General features: G+C 40.8%; 1 pseudogene; it reads left to right on the forward strand.

Annotated features, from left to right (window-relative positions):
• Positions 1–499: 499 nt before the first annotated feature.
• LOC121577245 lies at positions 500–4,197 on the forward strand (annotated as a pseudogene).
• The last annotated feature ends 2,125 nt before the right edge of the window (positions 4,198–6,322 follow it).

A 6,322-nucleotide genomic window follows, 5' to 3' on the forward strand; every position in this document is an offset into this window, starting at 1 on the left:
AATGGAGTCTGTTTGAATAGACTATCCTGGTGGCGCATTGGACTAATTCCATGGATAAAAAACAGAATATCATAGGTTTGAATTTCAGTGAGGCTGTGCCACAAGAAAAAAAAAAATGTGTTTGCATGATTAATGCCTAAACAAATAAACATTTATGTGCCCTATCTGTGCTTGGAGTTCAAAACAGTTAATTTCTGTTCTCAGAACCTTTAAAACCTCCCTGGGAACCATAGTAAAACGTCCTCAGAACCTCCCTGTAATAAAAAAATTAAGGATCCCAGAACAGGAAAGAATTTCACTTCTGTTCTCAGAACGTTTAAAAAACGTTCAGTTTTACCGGTCAGGAAACGTATGGCTTTGTTCCCAGAACCAATGGGAAACAAAAAAAAAATACGTTTCCACAACTTCCAAGGAAACAAATGTGCTAGCTGGGCCAGGACTATCAGTTGAAATAGAAACCTAACAGCACTTAAGTTTCACTTTCCCCATAGCATTTCTGTTGAAGGCAGTTGTAAGAAAGTGCTAATTGCATGACTGCCAGGTCATCCTTAGCTACAGTATAAGTGGGTGTGAAGAAGAAGCATAACAAGAACAAGTCAACGCTTGTGGCTACTACTTCACCAAAAGAGCAATGACTAACCAAGGATGGATTAGTATTTTTCAGTCAAAGGTCAAGCAACTGAAGATGAATAAGAGAGACAGCTGGCGTATCGAGTTTGATGATTCCATTGAGGCAAACAGCCTGGAATCAGGCTGGCATCAGTACATCAGTGGGGCATTTGCAAGGTAGGAGTCCTTTGATATTCTTGCAACGTGTGTTACTGTTGGGGTGCTAACATAGACAACCAAAAACAACAGGTAATTGTGTGTATCTGATAAATCAAATACATTTGACTGATAGTTGACATTAAAGTTTGAATTTAAAGGGTAAATGCTGTATTTTTTTTAAATATATACAGTGGGGAAAAAAAGTATTTAGTCAGCCACCAATTGTGCAAGTTCTCCCACTTAAAAAGATGAGAGAGGCCTGTAATTTTCATCATAGGTACACGTCAACTATGACAGACAAAATGAGAAAAAAAAATCCAGAAATTCACATTGTAGGATTTTTAATGAATTTATTTGCAAATTATGGTGGAAAATAAGTATATGGTCAATAACAAAAGTTTCTCAATACTTTGTTATATACCCTTTGTTGGCAATGACACAGGTCAAATGTTTTCTGTAAGTCTTCAGAAGGTTTTCAAACACTGTTGCTGGTATTTTGGCCCATTCCTCCATTCAGATCTCCTCTAGAGCAGTGATGTTTTGGGGCTGTCGCTGGGCAACACGGAATTTCAACTCCCTCCAAAGATTTTCTATGGGGTTGGGATCTAGAGACTGGCTAGGCCACTCCAGGACCTTGAAATGCTTCTTACGAAGCCACTCCTTTGTTGCCCGGGCGGTGTGTTTGGGATCATTGTCATGCTGAAAGACCCAGCCACGTTTCATCTTCAATTCCCTTGCTGATGGAAGGAGGTTTTCACTCAAAATCTCACGATACATGGCCCCATTCATTCTTTCCTTTACACGGATCAGTCGTCCTGGTCCCTTTGCAGTAAAACAGCCCCAAAGCATGATGTTTCCACCCCCATGCTTCACAGTAGGTATGGTGTTCTTTGGATGCAACTCAGCATTCTTTGTCCTCCAAACACGACGAGTTGAGTTTTTACCAAAAAGTTCTATTTTGGTTTCATCTGACCATATGACATTCTCCCAATCCTCTTCTGGATCACCCAAATGCACTCTAGCAAACTTCAGACGGGCCTGGACATGTACTGGCTTAAGCAGTGGGACACGTCTGGCACTGCAGGATTTGAGTCCCTGGCAGCGTAGTGTGTTACTGATGGTAGGCTTTGTTACTTTGGTCCCAGCTCTCTGCAGGTCATTCACTAGGTCCCCCCGTGTGGTTCTGGGATTTTTGCTCACCGTTCTTGTGATCATTTTGACCCCACGGGGTGAGATCTTGCGTGGAGCCCCAGATCGAGGGAGATTATCAGTGGTCTTGTATGTCTTCCATTTCCTAATAATTGCTCCCACAGTCGATTTCTTCAAACCAAGCTGCTTACCTATTGCAGATTCAGTCTTCCCAGCCTGGTGCAGGTCTACAATTTTGTTTCTGGTGTCCTTTGACAGCTCTTTGGTCTTGGCCATAGTGGAGTTTGGAGTGTGACTGTTTGAGGTTGTGGACAGGTGTCTTTTATACTGATAACAAGTTCAAACAGGTGCCATTAATACAGGTAACGAGTGGATGACAGAGGAGCCTCTTAAAGAAGAAGTTACAGGTCTTTGAGAGCCAGAAATCTTGCTTGTTTGTAGGTGACCAAATACTTATTTTCCACCATGATTTGCAAATAAATTCATAAAAAATGGAGAAAAAAAATCTCATTTTGTCTGTCATAGTTGACGTGTACCTATGATTAAAATTACAGGCCTCTCTCATCTTTTTAAGTGGGAGAACTTGCACAATTGCTGGCTGACTAAATACTTTTTTCCCCCACTGTATATATATAGTAGATAGATATGTTTATACTGTATACTGAACAAAAATGTAAACGCAACATGTAACAATTTCAACAATTTTACTGAGTTACAGTTCATAGAAGGAAATCAGTCTATTGAAATAAATTCATTAAGCCCTAATCTATGGATTTCACATGACTGGGCAGGGGTGCAGCCAAATGAGTTTTTCCCCACAGACAGAAATACTCCTCAGCACCCACCTTAGACGATCCGGCAGGTGAAGAAGCAGGATGTTGAGGTCCTGGGCTGACGTGGTTGCACATGGTCTGCGGTTGTGAGGCCGGTTGGACGTACTGCCAAATTCTCTAAAACGATGTTGGAGGGGGCTTATGATAAAGAAATTAACATTCAATTCTCTGGCAACAGCTCTCGTGGACATTCCTGCAGTCAGCATGCCAATTGCACGCTCCCTCAAAACTTGAGACATCTGTGGCATTGTGTTGTGTGACAAAACCGCACATTTTAAAGTGGCCTTTTATTGTCCCCAGCACAAGGTGCACCTGTGTAATGATCATGCTGTTTAATCAGCTTCTTGATATGCCACACCTGTCAGGTGGATGGATTATCTTGGCAAAGGAACAAATTTCACTAACAGGGATGTAAACAAATTAGTGCACAAAATTTGAGATAAATAATCTTCTTAATTTTGGGATCTTTTATTTCAGCTCATGAAACATGGGACCAACACTTTACATGTTGCATTTATATTTTTGTTCAATATATTTCTCTAGATTTCATGTAGCCCTCTCAAAAAGTATGTTTGAATGCAATTCTTTGTAATTCTACACAATGGTACAGACTGAATTCTTTGTAATTCTAATAATAACGTTTTATTTGGTAAACACAGACTGTGCCTGGTGTAGAATTACAAAGAATAGTTCCGCAAGGTACAACACAAGTTGAGTACAACACAACAGCACCGTAGTGGATTTTAACAATTGCCCTGCTAAGAACTGCTTGTGTCTGAAACCCACTTTCCCTATTTCTCCAAGAACTGCTTGTGTCTGAAACCCACTTTCCTTATTTCTCCAATTTCCACATCAAGGTTCAGGTGCTCCAAGTGTAACAGAAGTTGGTCCTCTGGCCGGGTGCAAGTGGTGTTTCACATGCGTCTATCGTCAGGGCAGGGAATGGTTAAAGTGCGACGCTTACGTCAGGAATGCAGGCAGTGTGATGAGGCTCTTATGGAGGAGGCCAGTTTCGATGAGGAGAAACTTGAAGTCCTACTGGAGAAACTGATGGAGAAGATTCGTATCAAGTGCTACCACGAGAACCTGGGAAAGAAAAACAGACATCATTTTGATGATGAAGATGATGAAGGTCCCCCCATGAGAGTGCCCATTGCGAAGCCTGCAGTATGGGCCTTTGTTCGAAGACCAGCACAAAGCGTTTCAAAGCCTGGTAGAATATGGTAGAATTAGCCTGCTACACGCCTAATACTCTTTACAGTGTGTGTACAAACAAAGCTTTATTACTGTCATTGACTTATTCTGCTGGTACACCAACAATACTGTTGGGTCTGTATTTTCTGTTTTGGGATTTTCTGTGTTACTCTACAGTGTGTCTATTTGTAATTGTAATCCAGTGTAATGAAGGTAAAACAAGTTTTATTGCACAAGACATTTGTTAATGATGGGGTGTGTTAGTAGGCGTGAACTACTACAAGAATAATGTTCTCTCAATGTGCAAGATACAGCATGTCACTCTTTTCTGTTCTTTGCTTTCTTTTCACCCATTACATGGATGTTTTTCACCCAATAACCAAAATAAAATAAGTAATAAGTAAATAAAACTCTGTCATGGAAAAGCTTTTGATGAATTCCGAGCTATTTCTTTGTTAATTCAAGAGGGATGTGTCCAAACGCCACATATCCTTTTCCACTTTCATGATGATGACATAACCTTTATGGTATGAGTGAAAACCTCCTTCCATCAGCAAGGGCATTGAAGATGAAACGTGGCTGGGTCTTTCAGCATGACAATGATCCCAAACACACCGCCCGGGCAACGAAGGAGTGGCTTCGTAAGAAGCATTTCAAGGTCCTGGAGTGGCCTAGCCAGTCTCCAGATCTCAACCCCATAGAAAATCTTTGGAGGGAGTTGAAAGTCCGTGTTGCCCAGCGACAGCCCCAAAACATCACTGCTCTATAGGAGATCTGCATGGAGGAATGGGCCAAAATACCAGCAACAGTGTGTGAAAACCTTGTGAAGACTTACAGAAAATTTTGACCTGTGTCATTGCCAACAAAGGGTATATAACAAAGTATTGAGAAACTTTTGTTATTGACCAAATACTTATTTTCCACCATAATTTGCAAATAAATTCATAAAAAATCCTACAATGTGATTTTCTGGATTTTTTTTCTCATTTTGTCTGTCATAGTTGACGTGTACCTATGATGAAAATTACAGGCCTCTCTCATCTTTTTAAGTGGGAGAACTTGCACAATTGGTGGCTGACTAAATATTTTTTTCCCCCACTGTATATATATAGTAGATAGATATGTTTATACTGTATACTGAACAAAAATGTAAACGCAACATGTAACAATTTCAACGATTTTACTGAGTTACAGTTCATAGAAGGAAATCAGTCTATTGAAATAAATTCATTAAGCCCTAATCTATGGATTTCACATGACTGGGCAGGGGTGCAGCCAAATGAGTTTTTCCCCACAGACAGAAATACTCCTCAGCACCCACCTTAGACGATCCGGCAGGTGAAGAAGCAGGATGTTGAGGTCCTGGGCTGACGTGGTTGCACATGGTCTGCGGTTGTGAGGCCGGTTGGACGTACTGCCAAATTCTCTAAAACGATGTTGGAGGGGGCTTATGATAAAGAAATTAACATTCAATTCTCTGGCAACAGCTCTCGTGGACATTCCTGCAGTCAGCATGCCAATTGCACGCTCCCTCAAAACTTGAGACATCTGTGGCATTGTGTTGTGTGACAAAACCGCACATTTTAAAGTGGCCTTTTATTGTCCCCAGCACAAGGTGCACCTGTGTAATGATCATGCTGTTTAATCAGCTTCTTGATATGCCACACCTGTCAGGTGGATGGATTATCTTGGCAAAGGAAAAATTTTCACTAACAGGGATGTAAACAAATTAGTGCACAACATTTGAGATAAATAAGCTTCTTGTGCGTATGGAAAAATTCTGGGATCTTTTATTTCAGCTCATGAAACATGTGACCAACACTTTACATGTTGCATTTATATTTTTGTTCAATATATTTCTCTAGATTTCATGTAGCCCTCTCAAAAAGTATGTTTGAATGCAATTCTTTGTAATTCTACACAATGGTACAGACTGAATTCTTTGTAATTCTAATAATAAGGTTTTATTTGTAAACACAGACTGTGCCTGGTGTAGAATTACAAAGAATAGTTCTGCAAGGTACAACACAAGTTGAGTACAACACAACAGCACCGTAGTGGATTTTAACAATTGCCCTGCTAAGAACTGCTTGTGTCTGAAACCCACTTTCCCTATTTCTCCAAGAACTGCTTGTGTCTGAAACCCACTTTCCCTATTTCTCCAAGAACTGCTTGTGTCTGAAACCCACTTTCCTTATTTCTCCAATTTCCACATCAAGGTTCAGGTGCTCCAAGTGTAACAGAAGTTGGTCCTCTGGCCGGGTGCAAGTGGTGTTTCACATGCGTCTATCGTCAGGGCAGGGAATGGTTAAAGTGCGACGCTTACGTCAGGAATGCAGGCAGTGTGATGAGGCTCTTATGGAGGAGGCCAGTTTCGA

This window comes from Coregonus clupeaformis, unplaced genomic scaffold, assembly GCF_020615455.1.
Source record: "Coregonus clupeaformis isolate EN_2021a unplaced genomic scaffold, ASM2061545v1 scaf4652, whole genome shotgun sequence".
Lineage (NCBI taxonomy): Eukaryota > Metazoa > Chordata > Actinopteri > Salmoniformes > Salmonidae > Coregonus > Coregonus clupeaformis.